The 19,765-nt window shown below is 39.4% G+C and overlaps 1 pseudogene; it reads right to left on the reverse strand.

Annotated features, from left to right (window-relative positions):
* Nucleotides 1–1,430: 1,430 nt before the first annotated feature.
* LOC112839046 (putative coiled-coil-helix-coiled-coil-helix domain-containing protein CHCHD2P9, mitochondrial) lies at nt 1,431–19,708 on the reverse strand (annotated as a pseudogene).
* Nucleotides 19,709–19,765: the final 57 nt, after the last annotated feature.

Below are 19,765 nucleotides of genomic sequence, written 5' to 3' on the forward strand. Positions count from 1 at the left end.
GAGGTTTATTTTTTTATATGGATATCCATTTGTTCTAGCACTATTTGTTGAAAAGACTTTCCTTTAATAAGTTGCTTCATCACCATTGTTGAAAACAAGTTACATACATAGGTATGAGTAGATTTCTGGATTCCCAATTTTGTCCCACTGATCTACACATCTATCCTTTCACTAAAACCATTCTGTGGGTAAGATACCCTGAAGTCACAAAATAAAATAAAAGAGATTATTCCAAATATGTTAATGATTTAAAATTATATGGACCAAATACTTCAATTTAAGAAAAATTATAAAATATTTAATTCAGCTACATCTTATTTATAGGAAATATATCAAAAACAAAGATATAGAAAGTACAAAAGCATAAAAAATAGAAATTTATATGCTAAGCAAATACTAACCAAAGGAAAGCCTGCATAATTCCATTAATACCAACAATTCATTCATAAACTAAGAGCATTATTAGAAATAGGTCAATGCAGGGGCACCTGGGTGGCTCAGGCAGTTAGGTGTCTCCCTTCGGCTCAGGTTATGACCTCGGGGTCCTGGGATTGAGAACCCTGCTCAGCAGGGAACCTGCTTCTCCCTCTCCCCACGACTCATACTCTCTCTCACTATTTCTCTCATATAAATAAATAAAATCTTTTTTAAAAAGTCCTAAAAAAAGGAATAGGTCAATTCATAATGATACAATTTTCAAAAAAAGGTTTCAATACACATGGAAGAATATCAGTTCTAAAATTATATGTAACTAATAACATAAGTTCAATGAATACAAAGCAAAAAATTATATAACACAATGAGAAACAGAAATCTACCAACATAGTAGAATGTTTTTAATATACCCTCCCCATTAATAAGACAAATCAGATACCATATAACAATATAGCCCAAATGAAAATGCAAAAAGTGTTCTTAAAACCCATAGGTCAAAAGAAACCCCCTCAAAATATTCCCACCAAAAATGCCACATCCAAAAATATCTGAAGCCCTCCACCCTCATGGACTTATCATCTCATTTTCTTCTTACCAAAAATTCCAAGCTTTTAATATGCCTGAATAGGCAAAGAAATATGATTGTTTTTGTTTGGATTAGGAGAAGTAACACAGAGTTCTACAACAAAGAAACCTAATAAATTCCAGTTCCTTTGGGTGCCTGGGTGGCTCAGATGGTTAAGCGTCTGCCTTCGGCTCAGGTCATGATCCCGGGGTCCTGGGATCGAGTCCCGCATCGGGCTTCCTGCTCCTTGGGAGCCTGCTTCTCCCTCTGCCTCTCTCTCTCTCTCTCTGTCTGTCTCTCATGAATAAATAAATAAAATCTTTAAAAAAAAATTCCAGTTCCTTTAACAAAATAAAAGTTTATTTTTTATTCCAATTACCCACCAGTTGAAAGTTTCCTTCCATATGGTGATTCAGGGACCCAGGTAGCTTCCACTTTGTGGTTCCATTTAAGTCCACAGCAACTTAAACCTATTGGTGGATCTTCTGCATCCACCCAGAATTTGTGGGAAGAGAAAGAGTTGAGAGTTTTAAGTTTTTATGGGCCAAGCTTGGAAGCGGCATGAAAACATCTACAGGATTTAATCATATGGTCAGACATAATTGCAAGGGAGGCTGGAAATTATCATCTGAGAGTGTGCCCAGGAGGTAGATAAAATGTTTTTTTTTGGGGGGGGAGAAAATCACTTTATTCTAATTAATTCACAAATAAGAACATCACAAAAGGTGATTTAAGGAGGCACACAAATATCTGCCCAACCCCAAATTCAAACCATCTCATGAACTTCTATACAGTAAGAACAACCTGTTTCATTCCAATTCTGAAGAAAGCTGTATTTAATGAAGGAGAAGCTTAACTAGTGGTTTTACACTTTATATAATCACCATCAATTATATTTTTATGCTAAATTAACTTGGGTATGAGAGATGATTTTCCATGTCTTCAATTTGAACTTCTTGATTAGGCTAATCCATTTGCAAATCTGCATTGTTTCAGCACCTCGCTGAAACTTTCACAAAGCTTCAGGTCACCCTAGTTCTGGGCACACTCCAGAAACTGTTTCATCTCATAGTGGCATGGGGCCAGACTGCTGCTGCTCCTGGAATGCTGGCTGGGTTCCCTGAGGCTCCTGGTAAGTGATGTCAGGCCTGAAGGCTCAACATTGCCTCCTCCACCGAAGCCCCCAGTGATGGCATGACCTATCGTGTGCCCGACAGCCACGCCAGCTGCAGTGGTTGCCATCTAGGCCATGAGCCCTGGCTGCCGGGGTGCAGCAGCAGGTGAGCCGACAGCAGCTGGTGGAGCCGCTGCCGGAGGCTGAGCCGCCGACGCTGGTCTAGGCGCCGCTCTCATCTGAGGTGCCCGGCTGGCAGGAGGGGCCATGCGGGAGGTGTGGCTCCGGCTTCCACGCGGCATGGTGACTTGCAGAGCAGCTCGGTGTCTAGAAGTCCCGATAAAATGGTTTTAAGAAACACATAGCAGTGTCTGTCACAATACCCCACCATCCTACTTAACCAGAGAGCAAACAGTTCTATCTCACTTTCTATAAATGTTTTCTATCTATAATATCATTTGTCTGATATGATTATATAATTCCTTTCTTAACCTCTTGTACTCTTTTCCACTCTATGTCCTTGATGCTTTCAGAACTCCTTCACAAAGGAAGTGAGATGCAGTAAGGGAACAACTAAATAAAAACTATTACCTTTTTTTTAATTAAGGCATGATCTCCATATAGCAAAACTCCATTTTAGTGAACAGCTCTATGAGTTTTCACTAGTACTTAGAGTTGTTCAATCTGCACCACAATCAAGATATAGACTAATTTCATTAACCCTCTTCCCCCCAAAAAATTCCCCTTTGCCTTTGTAGTCAATTTTTACCCCTACCCACACCCCTGGTAACTACTGATATATTTTCTGTTAAAAACTAGCATACAAATTTTTTAGCAGCTTTATTCATAATTGCCAAAAACTAGAAATAACCCAAATGTCCTTCCACTGAGGAATAAACAAAACTATTATTTTTTCAATGTTAAATTGGGTCATTTATGAGCATAGAACAAGGGTTCTAAAGTTTGTTATATGAGCAAGTTATCTCATATTAAACTGTAATCTTAGTTCTATACTACTATTTTAGAACTAAAGTTTGCTATTTTGTTTTTGTTTTCGCATTTCAAAGACTATCAGTTCTCTTCAAGGAGACAACGGAAAGAGAAGAGAGCTGATGTCTGTTTGGCGAATGTGTGAGATTGAAATATCTATTAGGCCAAAAAAAGATTGTGAGATTACTCCAGATGAGAGAGTCAGCCGTTGGCGCTAAGCAATTTCAGCTGTGTCCTAGATTCCAAAAGCAAAGTCAATACCGAGCATAGTGCTTCTTCAAAAGCTCACGAAGGTCTTATTGGCGACTGGGCTCTCACAATGAATATCCATTTCCCCATCATTAGGCAAAAGTTGCATCCAATACATTCTTAGTAAAATAGGCCAGTTTTAAAGACAATATTATGTGTGAACCATTCAGACTTTCAAGATGCCTAGGCATAAACCTAAAACTACTTGGTTTTAAAGAAGCGCTTGTTACCGTTATCTTTTGTTTATCACCCTTATGTTTATTTTATTTTTTCATTGAGATATAATTGACATACATTATATTAGTTTCAAGTGTATAACATAATGATTCCACGTTTGTATATATTATAAAATGATCGCCATAGTAATACTAGTTAACATCTGTCACCACACACAAGTGCAATTTTTTTTCTTGTGATAAGAACTTCTTAGGATTTACTCTCTTAGCAATTTTCAAGTACACAACACAGTATTATTAACTATAGTCACCGTGCTGTATATCTCTAGGACTTAACTTATAACTGGAAGTTTATATGCCACCCTTAAATTTAAATGTTATATTTTGGTCTTTTTCCTAATTCTTAAGTGTTTCATGTTTAATTCTTTCATAATTAACTTTTAATTTTTCTCTAATTGTTATAGAACGTTCCCAATTTAATTCTCCACAACATGTAGAAATCTACAACTTGTTACCCACGCGTTGGAAAAGCTTTGACAAGACCTATGTCTAATCTGTTGACAGAATCCCAGGGAGGTGACTGCCCAGAAATAGAAGGGAGAAAAAAAGCACCAAAATCCAGAGAAGTGGGGCTGATGCACGTTGGCGGTTTCTCAACCATATTTGAGAACTGTCAGAATGGTTCAAAGACACGTGCTGGTGCGGGGGAATCAGCTTTACATCCTAAAAGGAGTGTCCATAGCAGAAGGAAAGGGAGAAAAAGATAAAGGTCATCATCACCCACTGCAGGAGACTGAAGCCTCAGGCCCCTACCCAGAGGTATCTTGCCCAAGTAGCAGCAGCTGGGTTATACAGAAAGGCTTTGCCTGGCATCAGAGCGGAAGAATTCTTAAGGGGTCCTCTAGGCAAGCACTTCAGAAGTGTGATGACCCAGATATCAAGTGGAACAAAGAAGATACATGGCAACTGTCACATCTCAAGGACCACCTATTCCACCCCCACACAGAGGAAGAGCTTTACAGAGGCTGAGTTCCAGGGACCCCTGGAGGAGGGTGAACTGAACTGCCAAGTTCCGGCATCAGCCATATTGGATTCTTAGTCTCAAAACCTGGTGGCCAGGGAAACGTGTTAGCACAGTAACACTTTATCGCTATTTAGTACTCAGCAAAAACCAGACAGTTAGTGAATGTGTTTACTTTGACTAAACACATGGTAAAGAGCTCTCAGAAAATGTCTCCCAAAACCACTTCGGGCTTTTCCTCACGACTAAAAGAAGTCCAAATTTTAGATGGGATAGCATCCAGTGTTAATTTTCCCGTCACTTCTTATATCTTTATTTTAACTTCTATAATACACTGGAGACTAATGGCATTTTAATAGTAAAGAAATTGAGTCATGGGTAATCAATTCTGTTTTGTCAGGTTGAAAAACATATTTGTTGAGTGCACACGATGGACGGTAAAGGTTAACACACTATTTTGAACTCTTTTTGAAATCAACTGCAATGACTCAGGGTTTCTCCACAGATAAAACAGCAGATATTTTTCTACCAAGGTTAACTTTCTTTTAGAATTTACTGGGTAAAATCACACAAGTAAATATAAGCAGAATTCTCTAGATGGACCGGTATTTCCAAGATAAAAATGGAATGTCTCATAGCATCAGAAGAATTTGAAATTTACTCTAAATTGCAACCATGTTCTAAAAAGTAGTATTTGGAAATACGAATCAACTGAATGACTCCATTTTTTTATTGGCTAAAATGTTCAGAAAAACATTTTGAGGAGGTAATACACCACAGTAGTTGATGACAGTCCTTTGAGGTCAGTAAATCTGAGTTGAAATCCCACCTCCAACTAGGTATGTCGTCTTTAGCAATCAGCTTCTCTTCTGTTTCACTTCCCGTCTATCAAGGAGACAACACCAATACCTCCCTCACAACCGAGCAGGTCGACTAATTTTTGTGGACTGCAGCTCCTCTAGCTGTGAAAGTGAGCTGTTGATCCTGGTCTCACAGCCTTATGGTAAGAACAGACGAAACCTGCTAAAACGCATTAAATGTGAGGAACTATATAAATATCCTGATTAAGTTGCTTTGTATTACTCGTGGACCATGGTGGTGTATAAATTAGTAAGTAATTAAATACATATAATCATTAACAATTTGTCAGTGGAATTATCTAGTCAATTGTCAAACAGTCTTGGGCTCTTAGGTAAATTAGAAAATCACATTTGGAAATGGCCTGATTTACACTCTCCTTGCCTTTGTGTCATTGAGCGGGTTCGTTATGGAGATAAATGGCCACCAGGCATGACCAGACAAACCCATTTTACCTCATGACCTGGTCAAATCTGAATGCAGGCGGGCATGTGAGATAAAAATGCAGCTGAACCTTGGCACCGTTCTTACTTCATCAGTTTTCAGCTCGGGTTTCTTCCAGAAGAGAGCTTATTTTTTGTTGCTTCATCTCAGTCTCTCAAACCCTAGAGTATAACATTTCTAGAGATATCTGCACAGCGATGAGGATTTTTTTCCACACAAAAAACAATGTCTCAGACTTTTGCTGTTGTTCTGACATATTCCTTATATCTTTTTCTCCTTCAGACCCCAATGCTAAACTCAAAGGAGACTTACTTAAACTTTTCTTTATATCACATAGTCATACCGGAAACTCTAATAGTAGTGTTGTAATATCCCTGAAATCTCCTTTTTTTAATGTTCCCATGTGATAGCATTCACTATGATCACATTTTTTATAGTTGTTAAGGATGGGAAGTTATTCTTCCTTTTAAGATTTTATGTATTTATTTATTTGAGAGAAGAAGAGAGAGAGCATGAGCAGGGGTAAGGAGGGGGAAGGGTAGCAGGTAGAGGTAGAAGCAGACTCCCTATAAAGCAGAGATCCTGACATGGGGCTTGATCCCAGGACCCTGGGGAGCGTGACCTGAGCCGAAGGCAGACGCTTAATTGACTGAGCCACCCAGGCGCCCTGAGAAGTTATTCTTAAACAGAACTTTAAGGTAATAACCAGTCTTCTTACTATAGACCGACCTCAGAATTCACTGCACTCAGGAGCTGGTTGCTTCCTGATATTTAAATATATCAAGGGCGCCTGGATGGCTCAGTTGGTTAAGCGACTGCTTTCGGCTCAGGTCATGATCCTGGAGTCCCGGGATCGAGTCCCACATCGGACTCCCTGCTCAGCAGGGAGTCTGCTTCTCCCTCTGACCCTCTTCCCTCTCGTGCTCTCTATCTCTCATTCTCTCTCTCTCAAATAAATAAATAAATAAATAAATCTAAAAATAAATAAATAAATAAATATATCTAAGTGTCTCTGTCTGAGCATATTGTCAACTTTGGAATTTGTATAAGGCAGGTGTAATAACATATATAAAGACAGAATACTTAAAAAAGTTTTTTTTCAAAAAGTTGATTTTATTAAAGCACAGGGACATCCAGGAGTGCCTGAAGAACAAACATCACACATCTCACATGGGGGGCAGGGCGGTGCAGGGTGCCAGCGTCTGAAACATTTAATACATACAAATAGTAGTATGCGGACTGGCTTCTTACACTTGATGATATGCGATTAAGTTCCCTCCAAGTCTTTTCATGACATGATAGCTCATTCCTTCTTAGCACTGAACCATACTCCATTGTCTGGATTTACCAGTTTATTTATCCATTCACTTACTGAAGGGCATCTTGGTTCCTTCCAAATTTTAGCAATTATGATAAAAGCTTCTGTATTCATTCATGCACAGGGATTTGTGTGGATCTAAGTTTCTAACTCATTTAGGTAACTGCCAAAGAGCACAATTACTGGATCATAGCGTAAGAGTATGTTTTGTTTTCCACCACCATTTGGTCTTGTTAGTGTTCTGGATTTGGCCATTCTAGCAGGTATATAGTAGTATCTCGTTGTTTCATCTGTAATTCCCCAGTGATGTATGATGTTCAGCATCTTTTCATATGCTTAGTTATCTTCTGTACATCTTTTATTCTGGGGGTTGGGACAAATAGAGATGTACCAGGGTTCAGTTTTGCCCTAAGTGGATAATAAGCTGTGGTATAGGAGCAGAGAGGCAAGAATGGAAGTAGGTATGCCACCTAGGAAGAGTGTACAATGTTCATGCAAGATGTTAGGATGACCTGGACCAGGAAGTAGAAAAGATGGTGAAGCTGCCAGATTCAATACAAATTTTAAAGGTAGAGCTCGTAAGATTTGCCGAAAGATTGTATCTGGAGAAAGAGCAATGAAAAAGTTAAGGAAGTCTCCTCCTCCCCATCATCATTATCATCATCATCATCACTACTATTATATTTATTATAGTTTTTATATATTTTAGTTATATATCTATACATTTAGTTAATTATATATTACAGTTATTATACAGTTATTATAGTTATTATATATTATATCATATATAATATTACATATTATATATATCAGCAGTATGCTAAGTTTTGTCCTTTACATGCATTTTCCCCTCCTGTTCCTCACAATAACCCTTGAAGTATTATTATGATATCTATTTTACAGGTGAGGAAGCAGGCTCAAAGAAGCTAAGTAGCCCAGCTAATTGGGAGAAAAGTCAAGGTTTAAATTCAATCCTGCCATTAAAAGCCAAGTTCCCCCCCACTGTGACCCTAATTCTCATCCTGTTACCATGTCTATTGTGTCATGTGCTTACCCCTCACTTGAGCAGTATGCACTCAGCCTTCCCTGTTATGTTGAGTAATCACAAGAAATCATTTTGTTTCTTATTTCAGTTTTTAGTAAGTCGATTTATGCAAGTCTTGTGATACAGTTTAGCATCACAGTCTTCATTGTAACTCCTTTTTTTCTCTATTTATTTATTTTTTTGATGTAGTGTTCCATGATTCATTGTTTGCATATAACACCCAGTGCTCCATTCAGTACGTGCCCTCTTTAATACCCATCACCAGGCTAACCCATCCCCCACCCCACTCCCCTCTAGAACCCTCAGTTTGTTTCTCAGAGTCCATAGTCTCTCATGGTTTGTCTCCCCCTCTGATTGCTGCCCCTTCATTCTTCCCCTCCTGCTATCTTCTTCTTCTTCTTCTTTTTTTAACATATATTGTATTATTTGTTTCAGAGGTACAGATCTGTGATTCAACAGTCTTACACAACTCACAGCGCTCATCATAGCACATACCCTCCCCAATGGTGGCTGGGTGATAGTCATTGCAACTTCTTATTTACCCATCTATCTTGCTTAGGAAGAGGTTTTATTCACACTTATTAGGTGCCAGCCTATTTGGAAAAGTTCCCTCTGTTGTATTGGCCAAAACACCTAGTTTTAAATTGGTAAGGATAGCGTTATGAACTGGTGTTGTATTTCAGTTTGTCCTCTTTTTTTTTTAATGATGCTGAGAAAGAGAAAAACAGTCCCTGGCATCTAGGAGTTGGCCTGGCCCACCCAGGTAGGACTTGGTGTACTCCTGTTGAACATAAATAATTTTACAGAACATCAGCATCAGATAAGGATGTTCTATGGCCACGATGGATCAAGATAAAAACAACGAACATAGGCAAAACATGAACAGTGGCAAAGCCACATTAATGACCAAACATCCCTATCCTAGCTAGTGTGAGTAAATGCCTTACCCTAGTCTGCACTTCTGGATAAGATTATTTAAGACATCTCTTATCAGCTGAACTGTGGCCCTTCAAGATTCATATGTTGAAGCCCTAAACCCCAGTACATCGGAAATGACTATTTTTGGAGGAAGGATCTCTGAAGAGATAAGTTAAAACAAGGTTCCCAGAGAGGATCCTAACTCAATATGATTAAGTCAATTAAGTTGTTCTAAAAAGAGATTTAAACACAGAGACAGAGGGAAGACCATAAGAAGACAGAGAGAGAAGATGACCATCTATAAGGCAAGGAGAGAGGACTCAGAAGAAACCAACCCTAACAACCCCTTGCTCTTAGACTTCTAGCTTCTAGAATTGTGAAGATATAAATTCTGTTTTTTTAAGCCACCAGTCTGTGGTAATTTGTTATAGCAGCCTGTGGTATAATAGGAAATATATTTGGTCTTCTTCCTGGCTTCTGACACAGAACTAAAACTCTAGTGATTTCCTAAGTGGCAGGGGTGTCTTGCTATTCATAGTAATCCCTTTGGGTCACACCTGAGTTTATGCTAATGGGGTGACTTAGGGTGGGGTCCCTACATAGCCTTAGGATGGAGCTGGTCACTAGAAAGACCAAATGATTACAGAGTTGGAATTTCAGCCCCAGCCACCAACCTCTATGAAGGGTAGGAGAGTGCTGGGCTGGAGATTAAAGCTAAAACTCTCCAAAACTCTTGAACAACAAGATTTGATGAGCTTCTGGGCTGGTGAATGAATGTCACATGCCTGGAGGGTGGTGCACCCCAGTCCCACGGAGACAGAAGCTCCTGCTCTTGAGCTCCTTCCAGAACTCTGTGTACCTCTTCACCTGATGTTCATCTGTATTCGTTATGATAAGCTGATAATCAATGTAAGTAAATGTTCTCCTGAGCATTGTGAGCTACGATACCAAATTAGCAAACTGTAGGAGGAAGTTGAGAGAAATTGATTTATAGCCAGTCAGTCAGAAATAGAGGTGACAACTTGAATCGGGATCTGAAGTGGAGGCAGCCTTGTGGGACTGAGCCTTTAACCTGAGGGATCTGATGCTGTTTTCACATAGATAGTGTGAGAATTAAGTTAAATTTGTAAGACACCCAGCTGGTGTCCACTTAGCATTGGATAATTGCTTGGTGCTGTTGGCAAATGTTCCAGACAACCCTAACAGACTAATACAATACCTAGTCATAGATTTATCTACCTCTCTCCACCACCACCCCCTTCCTGACAGCAGCCAATCTAGAGGAAAGCTCTGCTTTCTTAAACCATCCCCCAAATCCCCAGCACAGGCCCAAATGCTGTAAGTCTTTCCTTACTACTTCTTACTGAAATGCCTCACTGTCCCCAAAGTGTGCATCCCTGGCTCCGTCTACAGGTGTGTTCTTGGTGGGCTTTGGCTGAATGGCATTGATAGTGTCTTGAGCTCACTGAGAGGTTTCCTTTGTTACATACTCTTGAATATTTATAACCATCAGTTTTACTGAAGTACGAGATATTTTCCCTGCCAAGCAGTTCCAGTGCAAATCAAGGCGACTCACAGTTTAAAGGACCACCCCACTGTCTTACACCCCATCCCAGAAAAGACAGCCCCAGGGGGCTTGTGTCATGAAAAGACCCTCAACACTCTTGAGCCAGGCCCCCCTGCAATATTGAGCAAGATGCCAGGTGCTTTATAACTGGTTTCATTTAATAAATGCTTTCAGCCACCCTGTGAACAGACATTGGCTTCCTCAATCTTAAGTAAAGGCTCCACCCATGAAATAATGCTAAGGCAGAATTTCAGCTTAGTTCTACCTGCATCTAACTCCAGGGATTTCTGTGAGACTCTGGTAACTTAAAACATCCATTCCAAAGGACACTTCCAAATCTCGGGAAGTCGCCCACTTTTGGGGGATTGTTTCCATTCTCAAGTTGCTACAGACTGCACTGAAGAAATAGCAGGGAAATGGAAAAGGGAATGGAAAAGACACTGCATGCACCAACAGAAAGTCAGCAGTTCCTTTCCCCCTTGTTTTCCTGTGCGTCATTGCATATACTACTTACAAAGGCACCGTGCTAGGTGAAAGAAAATAGACATAATGCACTGACATGTAAACTGCTGCTTTTACAGATTAGATATTTTATAGATTTGCTATTAGAAGCTTCCATAAAATGAGAATACAGTAAAAATTTTTAAAGAATGAACGAATAAACAGTTTTACATTTTCTCACTCAATCCTCATAAAAATCTTCTGAGGTGAGGAAAGGAAAAGTGGCCCCAGGAGTGATTCTTTCTGATCAAGAGATGTTATCTTTTAATTTACTAAGAGTAAGGGAATCATTTCCAAAATGTTTGCTTCAAAGACAAAGGCATTTATTTTTTTCCATTTTACAACATAGCTTCTTTCATATCAAACAGACATAAAATTTATCATTTTACAATGTAGTGCTCTTTTCTTTGATCAGCTTACTTCAGGGCTTCCCAGAAAGGAATAATAGAATGACACTTGGGGTATAATAAATGACACCAATTTTCTGATTAAAAAGACATCAATTTTCTATCAAAATGAATTTCAGTATGCGTGCTTATATATTTATGAAGTACAAAATCATAGTGGTTTAACAGTACATCATTTTATAAGATTACTGAGTTTTTCATTTAAAACCTTCAGAATTACAATGGTGGATAAAAATTGGTCTGATTACTGTTCGCTAGTTCCTCGGAGTACATCCTATCTTTCAAATGACTGGAGAGTGGGTAAGCTCTCCGACCAGACCACTCTCCCACGTGGTTTGCTCATGACTCAGGTCAACATTCTCATGCTGGAAGGAAAGTCCATTTATTTTTGAGAATACCTGAACATTCTGTTTGCCTGATTCCAAACGTCACCATTAGAATTTCAGACTTGAGAGGAACAAACAAAAATAAGTCCAGGAAGTTCTCTCAGACATTTTTCAGGCACAACTTCAACAATGAGAGGGCTCCCTCACAGAGTAAGCAAATCTTGACACGCACTGGTTTATCGAAAGCTCACACTCTAGTAGCCTGACAGAGTCAATTCAGCTTCCAAATATGAGTAAATTACTCCAAGTCTTAATAGGGAGAAAATTATAACTGATAGAATTGCATATCCTGATATCTTTTAAGTAAAGATTTTCTATTTTTATGTAGAGTTTTGATATTGCTGAATGGATTCTGAATCACTGTTATTTCTTTTCTTAAATTTGCTACTTGAAAATGGAGTCAGTTTTTTTTTAAGATTTTTTTATTTATTTATTCAAGAGAGAGAGAATGAGAGATAGAGAGCATGAGAGGGAAGAGGGTCCGAGGGAGAAGCAGACTCCCTGCCGAGCAGGGAGCCCGATGTGGGACTCGATCCCAGGACTCCAGGATCATGACCTGAGCTGAAGGCAGTCGCTTAACCAACTGAGCCACCCAGGTGCCCGGAGTCAGTTTTTAATAGACACCCAAGCCACTAGACAGCAGGTTTCTGTCCCACTTTGTCCCATCTGTCTGCAGAGGTAAGCAGTTCCTATATAAAACTGTATATGAATCTAGTCACATTGAAACTAGTATTAGAAAAACCATCTATGGGGATGCCTGGGTGGCTCAGTAGGTTAAGTGTCTGCCTATGGCTCAGGTCAAGATCCCAGATTCTTGGGATAGAATCTAGCATCAGGCTCCTTGCTCAGCAGGGAGTCTGCTTCTCCCTCTGTCTGCTGCTCGCCCCCCCCCACATGTGCTCTCTCCCTCTCTCTCTCTCTCTGATAAATAAATGAAATCTTAAAAAAAAGAGAAAGAAAAACCATCTCTGCTTTGACAAAGTTCCCCTAAATCTATTCAAAACATCATAATTAATAACATGATTTCATAGGATTATTGAATTTGTAGTGTATGAATAAATTAGGGCATGCTTTCTAAGATCAAAGTGTTCTAAAAAGGAATGTTGAAAACGAAAACCAAAATTGGTGGCATCACAATTCTGGATATCAAGCTATATTACAAAGTTGTAATCAAGACAGTATGGTACTGGCACAAAGACAGACACATAGATCAATGGAACAAAATAGCGAACCCAGGGACACCTGTGTGGTTCAGTTGGTTAAGCGTCTGCCTTCGGCTCAGGTCATAATCCCAGGGTCCTGGGATCAAGTCCCACATCAGGCTCCTTCCTCAGCAGGGAACCTGCTTCTCCCTCTGCTTGTGCTCTCTCTCTCTCACCGACAAAGAAATAAATAAAATCTTAAAAAAAAAAAAAAAAGAATAGAGAACCCAGAAAGGGACCCTCAACTCTATGGTCAATCTTCAACAAAGTGGGACAGAATATCCAACGGAAAAAAGACAGTCTCTTCAACAAATGGTGTTGGGAAAGTTGGACAACCACATGCAGAAGAATGAAACCGGACCATTTCCTTACACCACACACAAAAATAGACTCAAAATGGATGAAAGACCTAAATATGAGACAGAAATCCATCAAAATCCTATAGGAGAACACAGGCAGCAACCTCTTCGACCTCAGCTGCAGCAACTTCTTCCTAGAAACATCGCCAAAGGCAAGGGAAGCAAGGGCAAAAATGAACTATTGGGACTTCATCAAGATACAGAAATTTCACACAGCAAACGAAACAGTCCACAAAACCAAAAGACAACCGACAGAATGAGAGAGGATATTTGCAAATGTCTTATCAGATAAAGGGCTAGTATCCAAAATTGATAAAGAACTTATCAAACTCAACACCCAAAGAACAAACAATCCAAAAAAGAAATGGGCAGAAGACATGAATAGACATTTCTCCAAAAAAGATACACAAATGGCCAACAGATGCATGAAAAAATGCTCAAGATCGCTCAGCATCAAGGAAATACAAATCAAAACCACCATGAGATACCACCTCACACCAGTCAGAATGGCTAAAAGTAACACAGGAAACCACAGATGTTGGCGGGGATGCAGAGAAAAGGGGAACCCTCCTACACTGTTGGTGGGAATGCAAGCTGGTGTAGCCACTCTGGAAAAAAGTATGGAGGTTCCTCAAAAATTTGAAAATAGAGCTACCCTATGACCCAGCAATTGCACTGCTGGGTATTTACCCCAAAGATACAAATGTAGTGATCCGAAGGGGCACCTGTACCCCAATGTTTATAGCAGCAATGTGCACAATAGCCAAACTATGGGAAGAGTCCAGATCTTCATCAACAGAAGAATGGAAAAAGATGATGTGGCATATATATATACAATAGAATTCTTCTCAGCCATCAAAAAAAAAAATCGAAATCTTGCCACTTGCAATGATGTGGATAGAACTAGAGGGTATTATGCTAAGTGAAATAAGTCAACCAGAGAAAAACAATTATCATATGATCTCATTCATATATGGAATTTAAGAAACAAAACAGAAGATCATAGGGGAAAGGGAAGGAAAAATAAAACAAGACGAAATCAGAGAGGGAGACAAACCATAAGAGACTCTTAATCATAGGAAACAAACTGAGGGTTGCTGGAGGGGTGGGGGTGGGGGATGGGGTAACTGGGTGATGGGCATGAAGGAGGGCACATGATGTAATGAACACTGGGTATTATATAAAACTGATGAATCACTAACCCTACCTCTGAAACGAATAATACACTATATGTTAATTAATTTAATTTAAATAAAATTTAAAAACAAAACCAAAACAAAAAATCTTCTAAAAAGGTAAGATGATGATTAAGGAAATCATGTGTTAGACTGGTGTGGCACCTGTGTGTGTGGCACACACAAATGAAATTTTCATTTTAAAAAAGCATAAAGGAAATAGAGATTTCTGATACAATAATTTGGCATGTTGAAAATAGGTCTTTAAATTCTAAAATTCTGGGGTGAGGGTAGGAAAAATGGGTAAAGGTGGCCAAAAGGTACAAACTTCTGGTTATAAATAGAGAAGTCCTAGGGATGTAATATATAGCATGGTGACTATAGTTAACAACACTGTGTTTGATATTTGAAAGTTGGTAAGAGTAGATCTTAAAAGTTCTCATCACAAGAAAAAAAATTTGTAACTATGTGTGGTGATGGATGGTAACTAGACTTACTGTGGCAAACATTTCATGATATATACAAATATTGAATCATTATGTTGTACACCTAAAACTAATATAATGTTATACGTCACTTATATCTCAATAAAAAAATGTAGAATTCTGGATACCAGTTTTTCATGGATGGCACATATACAAGGGTATGCACACAAACACATCTCTCTCTCTCTCCCCTCCCACCTCCTGGCTCCAAGAGAAAACAAGCAGAATTAATTAGCAACAGTTTCAATGTCTATCCAAATAATTTACAACTTGTTAGAAAGTGAGTAATGAGGATTATTCTCACATTAGCCATCTACAATCTGGAGAACAGCAAAAGTTCTCAAAGAAATGAATACCAGAAAGGAGGAAAGTGTAGTTCTTGGAAGTCAGATTATTCAGCTTTTTGAAGTCCTTTCTAAACTTTTCACGTTCTGAACGGTCTCTGAGTTCTGCGAGGCATAAGTAGAGTGAAGTAGAGAATGACAAGGTGATGCAGACACTTGAGACCAAGAAGGTGACAAAATCTTAAATCCTCAAGATCCCAAAGCTAGATGGCAACTGGGTCACAGAGCAAAGGAGAGCCTTGCTGTGGATCCACTGAGCCAGGGAGCGGAGGCGTCCCCAGGCCAGTGGGGACAGACCCGCACTGTTAGGTCACTTTCAAGGATGACTGGCGTGGAGGGAGCTTGAGTGACAGTTGGCGTCTGGACGTGAGTCCTTTCTTATCAGATAATAGCGCAGAGTGAAGAGCCCAAGAGGTCTCCTGGAGAGAATCTGCGGTGCACATTTGAAGGGGCGTTCCAGCTGATACATGTCAGTCTCTCTGAAATGAGGAGTGTCAAGAAAATTAAAAGAGAAGGGGCACCTGGGTGGCTCAGTTGGTTAAGCCACTGCCTTCAGCTCAGGTCATGATCCTGGAGTCCCGGGATCGAGCCCCGCATCGGGCTCCCTGCTCAGCGGGGAGTCTGCTTCTCTCTCTGACCCTCCCCCCTCTCGTGTTCTCTCTCTCATTCTCTCCCTCTCTCAAATAAATAAATAAAATCTTTAAAAAAAAAAGAAAGAAAATTAAAAAAGAAACTCTGAAGTGAAACCGTCAGTAGAGAAGATCAGCATCAAGGATTTTTCAGCTTCTGCTTGGCTCAGATGAATGGAACTGGTTCGTTTTTTTCTATTTTAAGTAGGTCATTTTGTTTGATATAAACTCTTTGCCATATATATCTTTAAAATTCCCACAAAGTACAAAAAGAAAAATTTTCTAAACATCCAAATGGACCCAAAGGTTACATAACTCTCAGAAAGGAAAATGTGTGTGTTTCTTATCTATTATTGAATTGGGTGTGCTGTTTTGCCATCTTATCTTTCCAGGGTAAATAAAGGATAATATCAAGTTATATTCATGAAATCTGATTTTCCCAGTGTCAAGGCAACTCCCTGGGAGAAGAGGCATGGACCCTTTCAGGCCTTCATGGAAATACTTATTTAAAAGCCTCCCTAACTTTTTTTTTAATTAATATATTATCTGCATATACCAAATACACTAACTGAATTAAAGGGGCCATAATAGTATCTCGGTACTAGAACAATTCATTACAGCCAATAAATTAAAGATTTTGAGCCCAATGCTCCAGGACAATAAACATCTGATGTTTATAGGGAATTTCTAATAAACACTTGTGAGTTTTCACAAAATAGTATTTCACACACACACAAAGATAGTTGTTTGGTTATTTGAAATTGCAACAATAATTGAAGTTACGGGGCCCCCTAAACCATTTATTGCCAAACCCTTGTGTGCCCACCATAAAATTCAGGTGGACAATGTTTTTTCACTTACAATGAATGCTGCAGTCACTAACTTTTAAATGAGAGTAAGAACAAAAATGTTTTTCCTGTGCTTACAGTGGCGTAAAAGAACACAGAGAAATAGCACATTTTTAAAAGCACTTCCCTCACACTTTTGACTTCTAATACTAGCATCTGCCCCCATAGATGACATTTTGTCTTTCTTTACTTTAAATTGTTTGCGATCACAATGTCAATCAAAAGCAAACTGACACCTGAGACAGATGCAAAGTAGAGCTTTTCCCTAGTATTTCCAAGGGCAATGAGTCATTTGTCCACCTGCCAAACTCTACATAGTTATATGCACTAAGCAACAGGATCTCTTTTTGGAGTCTCTGGATAGCCAGAGTTACTTTCAGTGTAGCGGGATCATTCATAAATTTACCAAGCCATAGAAGGACTTTTAGTCTTTTGCCCCCTTGCTGAATCCTCTTGATTGTCACTACCTAAGGGCAAGTGGGGGATCTTTCTCATAAAAAGGGTAGCATCCACAAAGCCATCCAGCAGAGTATCTTGCCCTTTTAAAGATTTCAGACCCCTTTAAGAATCCTAGAAAAAGTTATGAATAATTTCTCCAGAAATAAATACATGTGAGGATAATCACAAACATGTGTGTGGTTTTAGGCATTCCCACATTTCCAAAGTTCAGTCACGGAGACCCAGGTTTTAAAATTCCTGCCCATGGCTTTTGAAATGGGTTCAGTTGCCCAAGGAGGTTATTGTTAGTTCTGTGCTAACTGTATCTGCACCGTGGCTTAAAATGGTGACAGAAAAAATCTGACTCTAGAGGTGCCTGGGTGGCTCAGTTGGTTAAGCATCAGCCTTCAGCTCAGGTCATGATCTCAGGGTCCTGGGATTAAGCCCTGCATCAGGCTCCCTGCTCAGCCGGGAGTCTGCTTCTCTCTCTGCCTCTCCCCTTCCTCCCCCCCCCCCACCCTGCTTGTGCTCTCTCCCTCATAAATAAATAAATAAATAAATAAATAAATAAATAAATAAATAAGAAAACATTTGACTCTATTAACTGCTGTCCAAAAATGGCTGGGAGTTTTATTTCCCTACAATCAGCTCCCAACACTATACTCCATTTCTCCCCCTTCATTAAGGACAAAGCTTGAGATAGTCCCTTTCTCCCTCTAAACACAACCTCTATTTTTAGAAATTTTTCTCCCTTACAGAAGACCCTTCCTATCTGTTTTAGCCACGTGTTACCCCCTAGGCTACGCACACAGAGACTCACTCTCCAGCACTCCATAGATAGCTCTATCACTGCATCCCCAACCCTTTCTTTTGTCAAAAATTTTTCCTTACTCAATGTTAAATGCTGGTTAAATACACAGATTGCCTTCCTCACCACATGCCTCACATTTCTTCGTTTTCCTGGCACATTTAGAAAGCATTGGAGAGTCACTGCCAGGCCCTCTGTCAGTGTCCTTTCAGGTTACAGACCTTTCTCTCGGCATCGACAATGAGAATAAGAATTCTCCAGGCTAATCTATACATTACGTCTACCTTCCAACCTCTGTTGAACTCCCTTCCCTTCCCTCTTTTAATTTGTTGTACTTACTTAATTAGTAATTTGTGTTGTCTGATTGACTCATCTGAAGAGATCACATTCTTAATGAACCAGTAGCATTTTCTTTTTTGAGACCCTACTAGGTCAAAGCCCAGAGAAACCCAATCTCCTAGGAGTTGGTGACGGTAATTGCCAATCTCTCTGTGTATACAAACTAATTGGAATACATCTCCTTTTCTACTGTGAAGTTTCTATGGATTGTCAACTGACCAACCAAGAAAGGAAATAATTTATTAATTTATTCATTCAAGAAATATTTACATAACTCCAGATTGTTATCAGTCCGGAAGTATGGAAGGAAACAATGGAGACAATGACTCTCCTCCATGGAGTTACATTCTTGTGAAAGGATGACAAAAAGTAAAAAGAGGATTGAACAAGATAATTTCAGATCATGAAAAACAGTATAAAAGAAAAAAGCCAGGTGATGTGATGTTGACTGGGATCAAATTACCCTTAGGTTTGGAGGGAAAGGAAGACCTTACTTGGGAGGAAACACATGTGAGTGGAAACTGACTAAGCAGCCAGTCATGCAAAAATTGGGGAGCAGAGCTTTCTAGGCAGTATGAACAGCAACTACAAAGGCGTAAGGTTGGAAGGAAGCTGGCAATTTACCTAAGAACAGAAAGATGTCTGTGTGATTGGAACCAAGTAAGGAAATGGGAAAGTGTCATGAGTTAAGGCTGGTGAGAAAGGGCTCATTCCTTCCAGCTTCATAGCTGGGGTAAGGGAGTTTAAATTTTAAATACAAAAAAAAAAAAAAAAAAAAAAGGAAAGTTAAGCAGAGGGTGAAATAATCGTATTTACATTTCTAGAAGATTACTCCAGTTGTTATCTGCAAATAAAATGTAAAGGGCTAAGAGTAGAAGGAGGAAATGAGAGAAAACCGAATTATCAGTGCTCTGTACTAAGGACAAACGACTGTTCTTCACGCCATTTTTGGAAAAGTGGCTTTTTTCGCCTCCTAACAATACAAATCCTTACAACAGAAATCACAACGTAGTAGAATAGTCCTACCTTATCCACAGCTTTGCTTTCCGAAGGCTGTTACTCGAGGTCAACCGCAGTGGGAAGCAGATGATCCTCCTGACGCAGCCTTGTAACCTCAGAAGGTCAAGAGCAGCATAACGATACG

This window comes from Callorhinus ursinus, unplaced genomic scaffold (genome assembly GCF_003265705.2).
Source record: "Callorhinus ursinus isolate GAN/ISIS: 27379988/994484 unplaced genomic scaffold, GSC_fseal_2.0 scaffold63, whole genome shotgun sequence".
NCBI lineage: Eukaryota > Metazoa > Chordata > Mammalia > Carnivora > Otariidae > Callorhinus > Callorhinus ursinus.